The following is a 19,853-nucleotide window of genomic DNA, read 5'->3' as shown; positions in this document are numbered from 1 at the left end:
TTCTTCTTTCTTTCCCATCTTGTACTCTGGTTACACTTTGAATTTATTTTGTATAATGTGAAATAAAATTACACATAATATGATGAATCTCATAGACATAGTGTTGAATGAAAAGAGCTAATTAAAAATATCCATTTGTATGATTCCAGTAATATTAAGAACAAACAAAATGTTATCTGTAATCATAGAATAGGCATTACATTTGGAGGCAGACTGCTAACTTGGTGTGGCATGAGGAAGTTGCTGAGGTTCTAGGAATGTTCCTTATCTTGATTTGAATGGTATCTATACTATACAGAATTTATATAGATTTGTATTTTATGTAGAATTTATATCTATGTAGATTTCATACAATATTTACATATGTAGAAATTAATCATGCTGTAAATTTAAGATTTGTGTACTTTACCATCTATAAATATTAACTCATTTAAAATAAATTAAAAAAAAACAAGATTATTTTGTCTTGGGTGTGATTTTTTTTGAAAGATGGTGCAATTCAGGATATGTTTTAGAGATAGGGTTAACAATATTTGCCAAGGGAAATCTGTAAGAGAAAGAGAGCCATGAAAGAGGATTCCATTGATTTTTAGAATGAGCAAATTCATGAGCTGAGATGGAGATGATAAGAGCAGTAAAGGAGATTCAAGGACTTCATCATCTTTTGGTTGTAATAAATATGTGTATCTGTTAAATGCACATTCACACACATATGTGGAAGCAGAATGTATAAAATGTTACAGTAACTAACAAAATGCTGTATAGCTGTTAAAAAGAAAAAGGGGAAAGTACACTCCTCACCCAAATGGCTGTTATTCTCTGAGTTATAATCAGGCTGATCAAGTTATTAACAATGAAATGGAGTAAATAGAATCATTAAGCTGTTAGGCTAGATTCAAGAATGAAAACAGTGAATCAGTCCTATATTGCTTTAGGAACTCACTCACAAAGTAAGTGTAGTAGAACCTTTTCTCGGGAGTGTTGTATAATAGAACCTTCTCTACAATGTGTAGTAGAGACACATGCTATAGAGTATGTGTGTAATAGAACCTTCTCTACAATGAGGGAAATATTTTATATCTGTACCATCCAGAACGGATGCCTCACATCTGTACCTATATGAGTCTACTGAGCTCCTGGAATGGGGCTAGTACAACTAAAAAAAATTAATTTTAAATTTTATTCAACTTTAAATAAATTTTTTATTAAATAGCCACATGCGGCTAGTGACTACTGGCCATACTGTCATTGTTATCTGAATAGACAGCTGAAGAAAACTTCTTTGTTAAAAGTGATAGTGCAATATCTAAGGTAACTGGCATTTCTATGTCTCTCTAAAGATTAATACCTACCTTTCTACGGCCCATCACTATTGCGTACTGTAGAGATATGCTTGCTTGTACCTTTAATTTTGCTTGTACCTTTTCCTCAGCTTTTACCAAGAGCTATATAATTACTTTCTTAGAACGATCTGTTTACACACTATCCCTCTTCAGTGATCTAGCTGTATTTCATGGTTCCCTGTAGCAAAATAATTCTTTATTAATGTGAGTCACAAACAATCTATACCAGCCTGTTCTCTAATAACAACATAAACATACAACTGAATTCTATACATTTTGATTACTTACTGATTTGAGCTCATGAGGACCTACAGTTAGTGGCACGCCACAGGTCTTGCTTATTGCTACTTAATCTACTCTAGTTATTTTAATATTCTCATATGCCTTATATGAAAGAATATAAATCAAAGTCTTTTTTTTTAATATTTCCTAGTTTCCTGAATATTCTCAATTTCCATTTGGTTCTTTATGGCTCTATTCTATCACACAATTTCTCTTATCATAAATGTTTGATGATAAAGATTGAATGCTCAGTGCTGTTTATTACTCATAGAATATTTTTGAATTATTTCATGGGAATGGGACTTTTGATGCTAAACTAAAAAATAATAACCAAAAAACTTACCAACTTTTTGAAATATATGCATACTCCTTAAATAGAACAATAGAAGTATATGAGAGAAACTTTTTATAGTTGTCTACATAGAGATAAGACAAAAATATTTTTATACAAAACTTTGAAACTCACGTAATATTAAAGATAATAGTAAAAAGAATGTGAAATAACCATCATCCAATTTTAATAATTAGCAGGACACATTCAATTGTTTTATCTCTAGCCCCATCTAATGTCTCTTATGTGTTTATTTTATAGCAAATCACAGACATTACATTAGCTTATCTGTGAATAATTTATTTTGATCTTTAAAATATAAGATCTCTTTAAAAATCATGACAAATCAAGTATCACACATAAACCATTGACTATATATATATATACATATATATGTATATATATGTATATGTATTTTTTTTTTTAGTGTTCAGTGATTCATTAATTGCATCTAACACTCCATGCTTATCACAACATGTGCCCTCCTTAATACCCTTCACTTGGTTACCTTACCACCAGCCCTTTCCCTTCTGTAACCTTCAGTTTGTTTCCTGAGTCCAGAGTCCCTAATAGTTTGTCTTCCTCTCTGTTTTCCCTCCCTTCCCCTGTGGTCCTTCACACTATTCTTTATGTTCTACATATAAGTGAAACCATATGATAATTGTGTACCTATGCTTGACTTATTTCATTTAGCATAATCCCCTCCAGTTCCATCCACATTGATACAAATGGAGGATAGTCATCCTTTCTGATGGCTGAGTAATATACCATTGTATATATGATCAAATATCCAGATATATCGACATTCACATTTCCTCATTGTTTCAGAAAACACAATTTGCTTAAATCAGGATCAAAATAATTTCCGTATACATAGAGGAATGGTCGCTGTTTCTTGAGTCCTTCGAGCAAGATTCTATCTCCATTTCTAATTTTTTCTGTAGTGTTTTTTTTTTTCTCTAAAGAGGCCAGAATGTTTGTCCTATAAAATTACCTGCATTCTGGATTTTGCTGATTTCAGAATACGAATTATACTTTGAGTAACACTGCCATATTTTATTCAACATATCTGTTATAGGTAGACTTTTGAGTGGTCTGTGCTCTTTACTGTTTTGATCGTGCTGTAATGAATCATTTTGTGGATACTTGGTATTTTTGTCAGTATGTATTTTGAATAGGTACCTAGACATGAGTTTGTAGGGTCAAAGGGAATTGCATATGAAATTTTGCTAGACATTGGCAAATTCTCTGCCATTAATATTGTTCCATTTTGCTTTCCCAGCAGCAACATTTTAGTATCCTTATCTTCTGATAGCTTTGCCAATGGACTAGATTGTCAAGCTTCTGGAGTTTTGCCTAGGAGTTGAGAAATGCCATCTCAGTATAATTTTTCTTAGCATTTCTTATTTTAAGTTTAGTTGAACATACAGATGAGATAACTTTATGCTTTCTGGATGTTAAGCAATGATTTTTGATTTAAGAAAAAGTTTATAGATATAAATAAGCAGCGGTTAGCCTGAAAAGTTATTTTTCTTGCTGCTGTTTCCTAGGCATCAACATGATTTTGATAAATAAATATTATGCAAATACCATTAACTTAACATAAACATTTTAATTTAACCTATTATAGCTTATCTGAATATATTTTATAGAATGATTTTCATCCAATGGCCATTAATGGAAAAAATTGATAACAGTGCTCTTATAGTCTGTCAAATGTTTTCATAATTTGGGAAAGGTACAATTTAGACTTTTTTTCTATTCTTATATTTTAATATGGTCTGTGTTCTCTTTAATTTAGCAAACTTGTCATTTTATCTAGTAATAGATTACTTTAAGATCTGGGATGTGAAAAAGCAATTAAAGTATTTCCCTCTTTTCTCTCATCTCAAGTATCCTTGAGGCTAAACAGGCAAAAAGGAATCATTAATATACACAAGGGGCCTGAGATTTAAGAGGGTAGAGGTAAAAGGGGGAAATAGGTTAAAAGTTTTCTCTTCCAAAATAAATAAATAAATAAATAAATATTACCTGCTTGGTATTTCTTTGTATGTCTGAAGAACTTTTTGATTTGTAATGTTACATTCTTTTGAATTTAGCTTTCCCTCTTCAAGCCAAGAGGAGCCGCGGCAGGGTCTAATGAAAAATCAGGTATAGAGTTGGCAGTTCAGGAATATTTTGTTTAAGTATATGATAAGAAATACTGTCTTTTATTGCTATCAGAGTAATAGATCCCAGAACCTGGGTTTGGCCTAGGGTAGAGGAGGCAAGGGTGTTGTTTGATTTACTTTAATTTGGACAAATCAGTGGATCAAAATGAATCCTGGAAATCACAATGCTAAGATTTTACTTGTCACTCTGGGGCCAAAAGACTGTGTGGTGTTGCTCCTTTGAGGACTAAAAATGTATCAAACTGCTGGCTTAGGCTTAGGTTTACCCAACCATTGTTTTTCAATGGAAACAAAATTAATGTCTTCCATCTGCCTATCACATGCAAGGTTAGGAACATCCTAAACCATCAAGCCTCTGTTCTGGAAAAGGTTGTAACCTACTCAAAGAGGCCTTAGAGCACGGTGGTTCAATGTGTGAATTCTGGAATCAGACTCAAATCAGGGCTACTTTTGGGCAAGTTATTTAGACTCATTATAATTCGTTACTTTATCTGAAAATCGTTAATGTTAACTGACAATATTTGTGAAATACTTAAAAGAGCACCTCACATGTAAAGAATACTTAATATTAGTCATGATTATAGTTATTATTTATTTATTTATTTATTTGTTAAGGATTTTATTTATTCATTTGACAGACAGAGATCACAAATAGGCAGAGAGAGAGGAAGGGAAGCAGGCTCCCTGCTGAGCAGAGAGCCCAATGCCAGGCTCAATCCCAGGACCCTGGGATCATGACATGAGACGAAGCCAGAGGCTTTAACCCACTGAGCCACCCAGGCACCCCTCATTATAGTTATTTAAAACAGACCCCCACCTTCAATTTGCCCTGTAGTAAGTGTGTCTGTTCTTCATTTTTCTACCACGACAGTTCAATGCCTAAGGACGGTTGCAAAGAATCCTCTCTGGTCATCCTGCTAGGGTCCAGGGACATATATATTCCTGTTTTTCTTGGCATGAAGACAGTGCTTAGCGGAATAAGCACTTTTCTAGCTCTGCAGTCTTTTATGTGCCATGAATTAGCTGTGTATATAGAATAATGGTTTACTATCTAGAGGTCTTAGTTTATTCATTTATACAATGTAGAACTTTATCCTTAAAGTCCCTCATACCTCCCAAACCTCATCATTAATGAATAGCCTTGTCATAAAAAATATGCTTTATTTTAAACAGCTATATGAGAAATTAGAAAAAAAATTCCAATATAACCAAAGTATACTCTACCTACTGAAAATCTTGCAGCCAGTTACTGCTAATTTTTGGGCTTGGAGGAAATTTTAGATCTCAAGTTTATAGTCCACTGAGCTTAAATTTAATCACAGAGTATTTAAGATTAAATGCTATTTTTACACAACTAGCAATTCTCTTTAGAAAACATACCCAATTGGGTTTGCTGCACATGCTGATCACTTTCAGCTAATCCAATAATTTTGTACGGAATGGGAGAGAGAGAACTGTTCTAATCTAGATTTTGCTAACACATTTGAATATATAATGAGAGTAAATTATTTGGAGATCAGTATGAGAAGGAAAACACTTGTATATTGTGCATTTATCAACACATTAGAAAAGATGTCATCATTGGTGTTATTCTTTAGGTAGGTTAGTGTGTTTGTTATGTATATACATGTATATATATTTGTGTATACACATATGCATATAGACTCACATACAATTGATATACACATACATACATGGCTTACATGAGGAATGGATACAATGATGGCAATGGTTGATATGTGTATATGTGTACGTATACATATTATTCTGTAGAACACTGGAAAGATTCAAATCATTGCACATTTCTGATTTATAGCTACTTATAGACCTCTAAGTTATCATTCTGAACCTAAGTGGTATTTGAACCTAATAAAATAAAAATATCAAACTCTAATATTATTATCGTTCCGTATAAAACAGCTCAAAATTAAGTAGTTTCTAGTATACTGTATTGAGGTAAAATATAAAGAGCATTTGGTATTGATACTAATAAACTCTGCTATAAAACATTAAAAATTCAGAATGTCTGTCAGGATTGGTTCATATCTATAAAAGGAAAAGTTTCCACTAGAGATTATGTGGTTTGAGGACTACAGTTTGAGGATATGACCTTTTGAGATTGGCTGCCTGAGTTAATCTGGATTTACCATTTAATAATGGTGTGGTCTTGGGTGCTCATTTTGTCATCCATCAAGTATAGGTAAGGGGTGTAGAACAGTGCCTAGCACAGTTAATCTGACCATAATTGTAACAAAAAACTGGGATACTTCCAGTTCTAGAATTCTATAGTAATCATATCTGTTTAAGAGCCAATATTGAAGGCTTCCTTAACAGTATGATGCTGAAGAATATGAGTTTTCTATGAAACCATAACTTTAATTATTTCTTTTTTGCAGATATAATATGAAAGAGTAGCTTATAGAACTTCACTTGGAACTTGCAGCAGTTGGGGGTGATTTGAGAAGGACAATGTATTTGTTGGGGTTATTCAGAGAAACACAACCATGTCCAAGAGGGGACATGGGGATTATAAGGAATGGGCTCATCTGATTGTGAATGTTGTGACTTCACACAATCTGTCACCTGTAAACCAGAGACCCAGGAAAGCCAGGGGAGTAACTCAGTCTGAGTCCAAAGTACTGAAGACCAGGGGAGCTGATGTTTGTAAATCTTCATCCAAGGTCAGGAGAAGATGAGTTAAGATTTCCTTGCTCAGCAGTGATCTCGGAAAAAGGGCAAATTCTTTCTTCCTCCAACTTTTGTTCTATTTAGGCCCCCAAAGGATTGGGTGATGTTCATTTATACTGGTGAGGGCAATCTACTTTGAGTCCACAGATTCAAATGCTAATGTTGTCCAGAAACACTCTCATCGACCTACCCAGAAATAATGTTTAATCTGGGCACCCCATGGCCAGTCAAGTTAACACAGAAAGTTAACTGTCACAGGTAAATATGGTAATAATTGGGGAAATTGCACTGAAATATATTTCTAAACCTGACATATAAGGTGAAGGACTCATGTAATTATCACTCATGTTTTATATACAAGTAATTAACTTTGTACTGACTCTCAGGCTCAAAGAGAGTAAGCAGTTCTCCATTGCCGAGTTGCATAAATGTTTATTTAATCTGAGCTCTTTATAAAGAGACTGAAGTGAAGAAAACTGAAAAGGACCAGTCCTAAACCTGGGCGTCAATTAAACTATATATTTGGGTCAAACGTACTTGGTGGAGAAGAGAAGGGAAGTGCTTAGGCTTCTTGTGTCTTTCTCTCTTCTCCTCTATTGAGAGATAGTATATTTTATAAATTGCTGGGGAGTGGAGCTAAAAACTTGATGATTTTAATGGTATTGGCTGTTATTTCCCTAGAGTAATTCAGTTAAAATTGCCCTATATTGAACATCAATGAAAAAATTTCTCTGTCCTTTTAAGGTTCATTCTATATAGAGAATTAAATGGAAAAAAATATAAATTACGTTTCTGATCATTTTTACAAGGCCAAACTTTCTGCCCAATGTCTGAACATTGCAAAGAATTATGTAAGTAGAGATTATTCATTTAGACAGTGTTCTTATTTTCAACAATAGTTCATTTCTAGTATTTAATTACATGATGTTTCAAATGATATCATATCATTTCAGTAGAATACGAAAGCTTTCCCAATCACTGTTTTGAATATTTCATCTAATTGGAGAACAGAACTTTTGTGTTGTGAATGTAATCTACTGTTGTAGGATATAATTTCTATTTTATTATTTGGATGAAGAAGATAAGAGAGTGATCAAGAAAGGTTTGAATAAACATTTAAAATAATTTCAAGTACTAAAATTTTGCTTCTTATTAATGTGAAGGAGGTTATATTAGAAAATTTTTAATATTTTATAATTTTACTAGTCCTTAAAGACTGTCTGAATAAAATACAGACACTGAAAATTACACCAGAATAACACAACTAGTGTGAAAATCAATATGACCACTTCCAGTAATTTTTGTCAAAGTACTTTAGACCCAGAAGTATACCCACACAAATACAGATTTTTTAAATTTTTGACAAAAGTGTAAAAGCCGTTCAGTGGAGAAAGGGTGGTCTTTTCATCAAATGGCACAGAAGTAAGCGAACATCCATAGATAAGTATAATGAACCTTGATCCACACCCCAAACCTCGTCCAAAAAATAACTCAAAATGGATCACTGAATACTACAAGTCTTTTAGAAGATAAAAGGGGAAAAAGTAGGGCTTGGTCAAGTGTTACTATATGACACCAAAAGCATGATATATGAAAGAAAAAGCAATAATTGAACTTCATCAAAATTAAAACCATTTACTCTGTGAATGACTCTAAGAGAATTAAAAGACAAGCTACAAACTGAGAAAATGATTGCAAACCATATCTAGAATATAGTGCTATAGGCCTATTAAAACTCAACAGTAAACAAATCCCAAACAGTTCCAATTAGGATGGTAAAAATACATGAAGTCAAAAAACATGAAGAAATATTTCATTGATAAGGAAATGGGATGGCAAATAAGTCCACTAACAAATATTTAACATCCATAACTGTCGGAAAATAAGAAATGGAAACAAAAGGACCTAACACAACACACCTTTTGGAAGAGCTAAAAAAAAAAAAAAAAAAAAAAAACCCAGGGAAAATACCAAACACGGGGAAAGCTGCAGAGAAACCAGGTCTCATACAATGTTGGTGGGACTATAAAACCTTGAGTTCATGTGATATTTTAATTTTACCTCAAAAAAACAACTTGAAGTGTGCCTGGGTGGCTCAGTTGGTTGAGGTCATGATCTAGGGTCTTGAGATTAAGACTGTGTCAGGCTCCCCGCTCATGGGGAGTCTGCTTGAGATTCTCTCTCTTGCTCTGCCCCTCCCCCCTGGTGTTGATTGTCTCTCTCTCTCTCTTTCTCTCAAATAAACAAATACATTTTCTTTTTTTTTTTTTTTAAAGATTTATGTATTTATTTATTTATTTATTTGACAGACAGAGATCACAAGCAGACAGAGAGACAGGCAGAGAGAGAGGGGGAAGCACGCTCCCCGCTGAGCAGAGAGCCTGATGCGGGGCTCCATCCTAGGACCCTGAAATCATGACCTGAGCCGAAGGCAGAGGCTTAACCCACTGAGCCACCCAGGTGCCCCAACAAATACATTTTTTAAAATAAAAATAAAAATTGATATTGTCTTTCTAATTTTCCCACAGTATTTTAGCACAATATTTTAGTTAGTACATGCTTTGAGTTTAATTTCTTATGAATTAAACTTTCAAAAATTTTACATCATGTATTACATTTATTACATTGTATATATTTAAATACAGATTGTATTATTAGTGTTCCTACAAATTGTTTTAATATTACAAAAATATATAAATTTACTTAACTGAAAAAATTTGTAATAACAAATAGGTGTTAAAAGAGTTGGGGTGCCTGGGTGGCTCAGTGGGTTAAAGCCTCTGTATTTGGTTCAGGTCATGATCCCAGGGTCCCGGGATCGAGCCCTGCATCAGTCTCTCTGCTCAGCGGGGAGCCTGCTCCCTCCTGTCTCTCTGCCTGCTTCTCTGTGCTCTCTGTCTGTCATGTAGATAAATAAAATCTTAAAAAAAAAAAGAGTTAAAAGAGCCTATTAATACTTACAATGTTCCCAATTATATAGAATTAATTCATTCACTTAATTTTAATTTCCAAATTGTAATTTAACTTTAGATCTTAAACCTTAATATTTTATTGAGTTAATAATCTAATCCTTGGGTACTTGGACAATTTCTAAGAAGAAAAACATGTAAAACATTGATCAATATTTATATCTACTTTTTCTTTATTTTTATATATTATAAAGTGGCTGTATAATAAAAATGTATGCAGTTGGGTATCTTTTAATCCATTTCAAATTTTATTAATATGATAGATTTGTGCTTATGAAGAAAATTGACTTTCTGCCTTTTCTCTTGAGTTCAGAAAAATAAAATTGGTTACTTAGATAATACTCGATTCAAGAGTTAAAGAAAAATAAGAACAAATATTGTTGTTATTTAGCCAGGGCTGCCATAACAAAATACCACAGACTGGGTGGTTTCAGTAGCATAAATTTAGTTTCTTACAATTCCAGAGTATAGAAGACTAAGATCAAGGTGTCAACAAGGTTGGCTTTTTCTGAGGCCTCTCTCCATGGTTTATAAATAGTCATCTTCTCCCTGTGCCTTCACAAATCTTCCCTGTGTAGCTGTTCATATGTGAGTCTCTGTCTTAAGGACATGGTCATGTTTGATTAGGGCCCGCTATGACCAAATTTTAACCTAGTTACCATTTTAAAGGCTCTACCTCCAAATAGAGCTATATTTTGTAGTATTAGGGGTTAGGACTTTGACATATGAGTTTTAGGGAGACATAATTTAGCCCCAAACATTCATATATGCATATTTATGTACACATAGTACACACATATACACACAGAATGATACACATGGTTTGGTTAATAAACCAGTATCTTATTCTGTGATATTTTTAACTCAGTAAAAGGACCTGTTCTCCTGGTTTAATTTGGGCACTCTTCTGGACGAGAAAAAAAGTTAAAAACTCTGATCGTGATCTTTTCTTCATACTTGCTATGTTGCAGCCTTCAAATGTATGCTCTCCAGAATCTTAAATGCTATTACCAGCCACTGTCCCCAAACAATCATATGCCAGAAAGGGTAGGAAAGCCTAAACTTCATAGAGATTGAAATGACCACAAGCAGAAATTTGTTATGTGATCATACTCCACAAAGAATGGCCCAGACTTGGATTGATGGTGTTCCCAGATGATATTGATTTACTGTTCACAGGTATAAGAAAAATTACAAGGAGGATACAGAACCTGTAGCTACCATGATAATATGACACAACTCTTAGTTCGGGAGGTTCGTTTCCAGGAAGGTAAGAGTATAAACAAATACACAAACAAAAACTGAAAACAAACAAACAAACAAACAAAAACCCACCAAACTTTACTATTTACTTCAGGAAATTGCTATAAACCAATTTACCTGGGCAAACAGTTTGCTCCTCTGGGCAAACAGCTTTCCTATCAGGAAAACAGAATGATCGTTGGTGCTGAGAACTCACTGTTATATAAGATTTTACTCAACAAAACCCTCACACAGCTACATCCACCAGTTCTAAACTATTATGTCGCAAACTGTGCTTAATAACAATCAGTTTCTTGCCTGAACCTTGATCCTGGTCTCCTCAACTTCCCAGGGATCATACCTTCCTTGATCTCCCTCTTTTGAGAGCAACTAGGACTCTGATAAAGTGTTGTTTTCCCTTAAAAATATAACAGATAAACTTAACTTGGTTTGAATAACAGAATTTTTGATGATCTTTAGGGGGATATGAAAGCTGAAAAATTTTATACCTAAACTACAAATAACATGCTAAAGTTATTGAAAATTATCCACTTAACATATTTAAATATGGTTGAAAATTTTATTTTTCATTTCCTCAAAACTAAACATTGTCTACCAAATAAATTAAAACTAAAACCCCCAGGATTGGGACACCTGGATGGCTCTGTCATTAAGCCTCTCCTTTGGCTCACGTCGTGATCTCAGGGTCCTGGGATCTAGTTGTACATCAGGCTTCTTTCTCAGCGGGGAGCCTGCTTCTCCCTCTCCCTTTGACTGACTGCCGCTCCCCCTGCTTGTGCTCTCTCTCTGTCAAATAAATAAATGCAATCTCAAGAAAAACAAAGATTGTATTTATTTATTTGTCAGAGAGAGATGCAATGAGAGAGGGAACACAAGCAGGGGGAGTGGGAGAAGGAGAAGCAGGGAGCCCAATGCGGGGCTTGATCCCAGCACACTGGGGTCATCACCTGAGCCGAAGGCAGATGGTTAATGACTGAGCCACCCAGGTGCCCCAAATAAATAAAATCTTAAAAACAAAACAAAACAAAACAAAACAACAACGCAGAATCTATATTTTGATGATTTAACACTTAACCCATTAAATTCTTTCACTGATTACCTTTACAATTTGATTCAATGCTGTAATTTGATGCAGCAGTATAATGTTAGACACTGTGCCTTGATTCACCTCCCATTATAAAGGCAGAAATGTCAGCTTCTCACCTTCTGACTTGCTAGCATCCCTTACATTAAGGCTAGGCCATGCCTCTGTACAAAAAAAAATAAAAAAAATAAATAAATAAAATAAAACTCCGTGTGTGTGCACATGCACACATCTATGCAGTATCTAATACTCTCCTGGATAAAAAAGGTAGTACTGTGAGGATAGAACCTTATCTTCATTTCTTATTTGGATACTGCTTAAAGATGTGACATCAATCTTGCAATCATGTTGGCCCCAACCTGAAAACAGAAGCCAGTTTGTTCAACATGGTTGGGTGGCAGGTTTCTGGATCTTTGTTGACACTGAGACATCAAACTAGCTCTGGAAGTCCTTACCTTCAGATTTGTTACTTACAATAAATACTTAAAGTATCTGAAAATAGGTTATCCCATAACTTGCAGCCCATGGTATTTCTTGAGCCATATATTGGACCATTAATGTTTTTGAGTAATAGGTTTTTTGCGAAAAATAATTTCTATTTATTTTTGGTAAAATCTCTGTCCGTAGTACAGTTTTACATAATAGTGTTTATTGTCTCATAATTGCAACATATGAAAATAAAATGCTATTTTGAGGTGTTAGACATGAATGGATATACTATTGAGTTTTCAGTGTTAATGTAGAGATTATGGTTTTTTTTTGGTTTTGTTTTGATTTTCTTTTTGCATTTGATTACCATACATAGGAGATGCAGAAGATAGTAGATGTTTATGCTCATTTCAGCCTTTTACAAGAAAATAACACAGCATTTTTTATTTAAAATTTTCTTTTAATTTTGGAGTTTTCTTAACAAAAATGTGATAAATATTCACATAAGTTGGAAGCATTGAAATGTTTGTTTCAGTTCTCTGTGAGCATTTTTCTTTTTCTTTTCCATTTTTCCTCTTTTACCTGTTTGAGCAGATACAGAGAAGTCATCTTTGTGAAAGGCAGATAAAATGGGTTTTTGTTTACAATTGTATCCTTCAAATAGAGGAAAGTGTTCTGACACATCTTTGAAAATGGTAACAGCTATAGCATTCAATCATATCTCTGTGACTCCATTAAGGGCAAGTTTAATGGGCCTTATCTCTTTTTGTTACTAGTGACATTATATACTGAGCATATTGAATACTTTTCATTAATTTATGTGGAAAAATATCTGGACAAAAATTCACTAAGAACTTTGTAAGCTTTGAACTTATTTGGCAGTAGTGTGAAATTTAAATGTGCACATGGATATATAAATGGAAATAACTCAAACTTTGGTACATAGTCACAATCTATATATTTTAAATCTTTTTCTTTAAAAAGAAGAAGAAATTTAACTGCATAAATTACTAAGGGTACTTTAATCTTAGTAAAGGGACATTGTCTAAGAGTGGCCAAGAAGAGTCTATCTTTGGGTTTTTCTAATTTTAGTATATGTGCTGCCGAAGCGAGCACTATCTTTGGGTTTTTCTTAACAATTATCTAACATATTCTTTAACATAAATTATCTTTTTATTTGAACCGTAAATGCATAAAAAGTATAGGACTGATGCTCTTTTTTTTTTTTCTTTACATTTTATTTGGTTTAGAGACCTTGATTTCCCTGCATATGTAATTCTAGCAGGCAAAACTTAACAGACCAATAACATCTTAAGGAAAAAAAAAATAGTACTCCTAGTTGTTCTCATGGGTGAATCTAGTATAGTATAGAAACATTCTGAGATAAATATGATCATGAATGGTCAGATATAGCTTTCAAATAGCTATCTTAAAAGCAATCAGTGAGATGAACTCCTGTCAATTAAAACCAAGCCAAAATAATTTCCTCTGGGAAGCTTCTACTTTATGAATTTTTGCATTTATTTTCATATTTCAAAATATTGCATAACCAAACTTTCTTTCTTTCTTTTTTTTTAAAGACTTTTTAAAAAATTTATTTATTTGACAGACAGAGATCACAAGTAGGCAGAGAGGCAGGCAGAGAGAGAGAGAAGGAAGCAGGCTCCCTGTGGAACAGAGAGCCTGATGTGGGGCTCCATCCCAGGACCCTAGCTAGGATCATGTCCTGAGCCAAAGGCAGAGGCTTTAACCCACTGAGCCACCCAGGCACCCCTTCTTTCTTTCTTTTTTAAAATTTGTGCATTTAATCTTTTTATCATGTTTCAAAAATATTTCCCCAAGTTTGAGTTGCATATTGCCCTGCCTTGTCTCATAGAAATAAAGACATAGATTTTAAACCATTTGCCTAAACTCATAAAAAAAAATCTTTTTAAAATAAAGCTAGAAAATTTTCAACACAAAGTAAGTGAAAGACTGTATGATAAGAATTAGGAGACCTATATCATCATATTTTTCCCTTGAAGGATAATGGTGCCATTTGCATTTCATGATGAATCTTTTATAAATTTGCATGTACAGTATGTTGTATTAAATGATGAATTTCTAGGATGAAGGAAAATATGTCTAAAGTGCTAAATATGTCTAAAAATCTAAAGAAGTTTTGCATTGGAATTTATTTGAAATTAATTTGCTCTTGTAGATTAACATAGTGTTGAGTCTTTGGGATTAGATTTTGCAGTGGATTTCAGGAGGGTTTGAAGAATTGAAGAGTGTGCTTATGTGATTTCTTAATATTTGTTACAATTTTATTTAAGATTTTTAAAAAAGATTTTATTTATTTGTCAGAGAGAGTGAAAGAGCACACAAGAAGGGGGAACAGCAGGCAGAGGGAGAAGCAGGCTCCCCGCTGAGCAAGGAGCCCCATGTGGAACTCAATCCTAGGACCCTGGGATCATGACCTTAGCCAAAGGCAGACGCTTAACTGACTGAGCCACCCAGGCATCCCACAATTTTATTTAAGATTAAAAACATGTTTTAGACATTAACATCCTATAATGAGAGATTTCTCTCTCTTTCACTCCCCTCCCTCATATATACAAATGTATTTCCTTCTACTATTCCAATATACTTACACTACAATTTTTGGTTAAATAATTCTTTTAAAAAAACTGTATTTTTTTTTTTTTTTACAGCTGAGACATATCATTACTATGATTATTTTCTCTTATTTTACCTTTCATTTTAAAAATATAGTCAATAGTGCTTTTTCATTTACTTAGCTTTTTGCATACCCTAGTAATGTGTCTCTAAGTTGTCTGATAGAGTTGAAAATATGGATCCAGAGTATATGTAAGTATGAACATACCCTGGATAAGGTCAGACATTTCTGTATTTAATTTTCTCCAGCAGACAGTACTCTCACTACACTTTGTCCTGGTCTTGTTGTGCTCTTTTGTTTGTTTCCCACACTGTCATTTTAAAAATCCGTTTCTTTGGCCAGTATTGAATTTACTGTTTTTAACTCTAGTTTCTTCTTTACTGATTTATGATCTCATTTTGGTAAAGTACATTCACTATTAGCTTTCTGAAGAACATTTCTGAGTTATAAATTGGTTAGCTTGTTTCACTTTATCTCTTAAGAGTGTGGGTTTTAGTTTTCCATAAGTTACTTGGGGTTTAAGTTTTAGCTTTTTCTGAGCTACTAAATCATATTCTATTAGTTCATTTACTTTCTTGATTTCTTGTCTGCTGCTGTTGATTTTTCTAATCACTTTGTCCTGGTGGTTTAATTCCTGTTTGATCCTTTTACTGTTAGTTTAAAGTTTGGAAGGCAGTCTCTGAAATGACCTCCAATTATCCCTCCCTGCTGGCATTGATGTTTTCTGAATTTGGGCAGGACCTAGTGGCACACTTCTAATTAATCGTACAGGACAAATGTAATGAGAGCTCATCTCTGAGATTAGGTTACAAAGCATGTTCTTTTCTCACTCTCTTGTTCTCACTTTCATTCTTGTTTTTTCACTGGTTCTGAGGGAATCAAGTTTCCATATTGTAAGCTGCCTTTTAAGAGCCCATAAGGCAAAAGAACAAAGGGAAGCCTCTGGTCTGTAGTCATCAAGTCATATGGGCCCTCAGTCGAATAGGCTGGGAAGAATTGAATTCTGCCACAATGTTGAGTTTATGGGCAGATGGGTGGCTCAGTCATTCAATGTCTGCCTTCGGCTCAGGTCATGATCTCAGGGTCCTGGGATCTATCCCAGCAAAATTGGGCTCCCTCCTTACAGAGAACCTGCTTTTCCCTTGGCCTCTGCTCCTCCCCGTTGCTTGCATTCTTTCTCTCTCAAATAAATAAATAAAATCTTAAAAAAGCAAAGCAACACAAAAACGACACAATGCCGAATTTAGGGGCCAGTCTTCTCCCTGCAGATAAGACTGCAGCCCCTGCTCAGATGTGGCCTTCTGAGAAACTCTGCTACAAGGTTACTTAGACAAGCAGCACCCATGTTTGTAACTTCTATAGACTGAATGTTTCTGTCCCCCCAAAATTCATACATTGACTTCAAATCCCCAAAGTGATCTTATTATATGATGATGGGACCTTTTGTGAGATGATTAGATCATGAGGATGGAGCCCTCATGAGTGCAATTATTTCCCTTATGAGAGACACCCCAGAGAGATCACTTACCCCCTTCTACCATGTGAGAGCACAGCAAAATGGTTTCTATGAACTAGGAAGCAGGCTCTTACTAGCCTCTGAACCTGCTGGTGTCTTGATCTTGGATTTAGCCTCCAGAACTGTGAGAAATACACTTTTGTAGTTTACAAGCTATCCAGTTTATGGTATTTTGTTATAACAGCCTAAGTGCATTAAGGTGTTGACTCCCAGAAACTGCAACATAATAAATATTGTTTTAAGCTGCAGTTATTGATTTCATAGCCATAGGTAATGAGTATAGAGAGATTTTAGGAAGGAATGGAGATTACTACGTATGTTTGATTTGTCATGTTGGAACAGAAACCTGAAGGCTCTGCATAGAAGTCACAGTATAATGTTTTAAAAAAAAGTAACGTGATAGTTATTTTAACGATGAGTTTTTAGAAACTTTGTGGGGAACATCCTGGAGGAAACAAGACTGGGAGAAAGGAGCTATTGCAATATTCAGATGAGAAGTGAGGGCCGGAATTAAGTCAATTTCAGAGGATATGGAGAAGAGAAGGCAAATTTGAGGGCTGTCATTCATATGATATGATTGCTGAGTAGATATTGCAATGAAATGATGTGATTGATCCTGGATTTCTGTTTGAGGGAATGAGGGGATCATGGTTGTGGTAATTAGGATAAAGAATAGAGAGGAAAGAGCAGATATGGAGGTGTTGAGGATGAGTTGAGTTTTGCACATTGAGTTTGAGATGACCTGGGACATCTGGAAACGATGGCACTAAGAAGTAGCATGTAGTAGGTGTTTATCAACAGGCCCGTTTGATGCATGGATAATCTTGTTTTGTCCCTGTAACAATATCATCTAATAGTTGCTATCATTATTTCCATTTTAAAATGAATAATCTGACTATAAGGTCAAAGAACTTTCCCAAAGGCGTACAGTGATTCAGGGATAATAATGTAAACTGTTTTCAAAGGTAAAATTTTGTTTCTTCATCCCATATCAATCTTATAGGACCAGCTTTCAAAATAAAATAATTTGTCATTATCTTCAGAAATTCTGAATTTCTTTTCTTTGCCATAAACATTTTCATAATCAGGCAATTCTGGTTCTAATTATGTGACTGGGCCTATAGCCTAGAGGATAATTACAGACAGTTAAAATTTTCTGGTGAATTATTACATTATGTGAATCAGTTACATGTAAGATATATTGTTGATAGATATGGGAAAAGACAGGCCTTGTTTTTAGTGTTAAATTCAATCATCATGGTACAAACCTCCTGGGTGATATATCTCACATTCATTTAAGTAGAATTATTATATTGTCTGTTTAAAACCAGGATCTTCAGTAGTAAGTCGCACACATAAGGGTTACTTTAACTTAATAATGCTGAAGAAAAATTGTGACCCAAGTAGTGTTATTAAAATGTCATTGAATTTGGTTTATTTTGATTTTGCTTTACTTTTTAAAAATAATATTCGGCAAACTGCTGCTTGGATTGAGCAGAAAAGTTCATTATATTTTCTGAAATCATCTTCAATTTGGCATAACATGTAAATGGCAAAGTTATACCTAAAAGAAAGAAAGAAAGTTAAACTGGGGGAATTCATTAGGACAACTAGGAGAATATTTTTATTATTAAAATGAATAATGAACTTTCATTATGATTGCAGATGCCCCAAGGAGAGCTTAGGGAGATATTAATCAATTAACTAATTAGCTAATTGCATAATTGACATCCAACATTATATTAGTTTCAGGGGTACACATATTTTTTTTTTAAAGATTTTATTTATTTATTTGACAGAGAGATCACAAGTACGCAGAGAGACAGGCAGAGAGAGGGGAAGCAGGCTCCCTGCTGAGCAGAGAGCCCGATGCGGGGCTCGATCCCAGGACTCTGAGATCATGACCTGAGCCGAAGGCAGCGGCTTAACCCACTGAGCCACCCAGGCACCCCGGGTACACATATTTTGATTTAGCATTTGTATATGTTGTGAAACAATCACAAGTCATATCACCATCTGTTAGCATACATTGTTACAAGATTTTTTTTCTTGTGATGAAAACTTTCAGGATCTGCTCTTTCAGCATGTTTCAAATATGCAGTACAGTATTGGTAATTGTTGTCAACATGTTGTACTTAAATCACCCATAGTTTATTTATTTTATAACTGTAAGTTTGTACCTTTAGACACCCTTCACTTGTTTAGCCCACCCCCTGGCTCTGGCAACCCCCAGTCTGTTCTCTGTGTCTATGAGTTTGGTTATGTGTGTGTGTGTGCGTGTGTGTGTACATGTTCAAATTCATCCTTGATTATCTTAGCACGTGTCACTAGGAATAACGGATCCGTAAGAGTTCTTTATCAACGTCAATAAGAAGAGAAAGTTTGGTGTGATCAGGGAGAGCACGATCATTAGAGAGCCAAGTCTAAACCCTAGACCTGTTGCTTTCTAGCTGTGTGAAATTGCTTTACCTTTGTAATTTCAGTGTCATCATATAAAAAGATGGAGATGAAATGCTTTTTTACCTGACAGCATTGCTGAAAGATCAAATGAGAATATATGCAAAATGTTTTAGCCTCAGTCTTGTATGGAGTACTCAGTAGAAGAGTGGCATTGTTATTAAGTACTTATCCTCTGTTCCCATCCTTGACTTACTGCGCCCATTACTATTGTTCAAGTATTCACGTTCTCACAGCCAATATAAAATCAAATTAAGATGGAATGTAGAAATCCAGAAACCTCAAGAAAAGTTTGGAGAAGGTACAATTCTGTTGATTAGCGTATCTTTACTTAATTTAATTAAAACTACTTTCAAAAGAAAAAGAAATAACAGAAAGACTGGCTTGCCTGCATTATTTTTTGCTAAGAAATTAGCCGATCGGAGTTTCCTTTTGTGCAGGCTAATTTTGCATTATTTAAGAAGGCTTTCAAAGGTAGACTGAGCTTGGGAACTTTTCAAAAACCCCCTTTCAAGTGGTCTATAGCCAGTGATCACTGTTTGTCATTAGAAAGAAACCTTTTATCATTTGGCTATTTTCACAGAGAATTTGAGTAATTGGGAGGCAGCTGGAGCCCTGTGACCATTCTTAGAAAAACAAACAGGATTTCCTTGGAGAAGGA

Source organism: Enhydra lutris, unplaced genomic scaffold, assembly GCF_002288905.1.
Source record: "Enhydra lutris kenyoni isolate GAN:26980312 unplaced genomic scaffold, ASM228890v2 scaffoldscaffold21, whole genome shotgun sequence".
In the NCBI taxonomy this organism is placed as follows: Eukaryota; Metazoa; Chordata; class Mammalia; order Carnivora; family Mustelidae; genus Enhydra; species Enhydra lutris.
Note: the sequence above shows the minus strand (reverse complement) of the source record.